At 29.4% G+C, this 415-nt stretch overlaps 1 protein-coding gene across 1 annotated transcript in view; it reads left to right on the forward strand.

Annotated features, from left to right (window-relative positions):
* Nucleotides 1-415, forward strand: part of LOC119586923 (insulin receptor-related protein-like) — a gene marked incomplete in the record, with an annotated part of 99,749 nt that overhangs the window by 85,576 nt on the left and 13,758 nt on the right.

The raw sequence follows: 415 nt of genomic DNA on the forward strand, positions 1-415 counted from the left end.
GTGTGTGTGTGTGCGTGAGAGAGAGAGAGAGAATAGGGTCTTTGATTTTTTTTTATGAAAAAGAAATATAAAGCGTTTATTTAGTGTGTCTGTGTTGGTATTTTGTTAACTAAAAAGGATGAACGGTCTTTGATCTACAGATATGAATCGATGTTTTGTGAACGAAAAAAAGGTCTTTGATTCATGCATGTGTTTGTATTTTGTAAATGAAAAAATAAAACGTATTTGTTATAGTGGTCTGTGCTGGTATTTTGTCAAAGAAAAAGTTCGTCTCTGATCTTTGATTGTTACTATTTTACGAATGAGAAAAAGAAAAAGTGTATTTACTTCATGTATTTATCACTGTGTCTGTTAATATGCTAACGAATATGAATTTTTTTTATTATTATTGTGTTGTGTGTGTTGATATTTTGTT

This window comes from Penaeus monodon, chromosome 22 (assembly GCF_015228065.2).
Source record: "Penaeus monodon isolate SGIC_2016 chromosome 22, NSTDA_Pmon_1, whole genome shotgun sequence".
Classification (NCBI taxonomy): Eukaryota; Metazoa; Arthropoda; class Malacostraca; order Decapoda; family Penaeidae; genus Penaeus; species Penaeus monodon.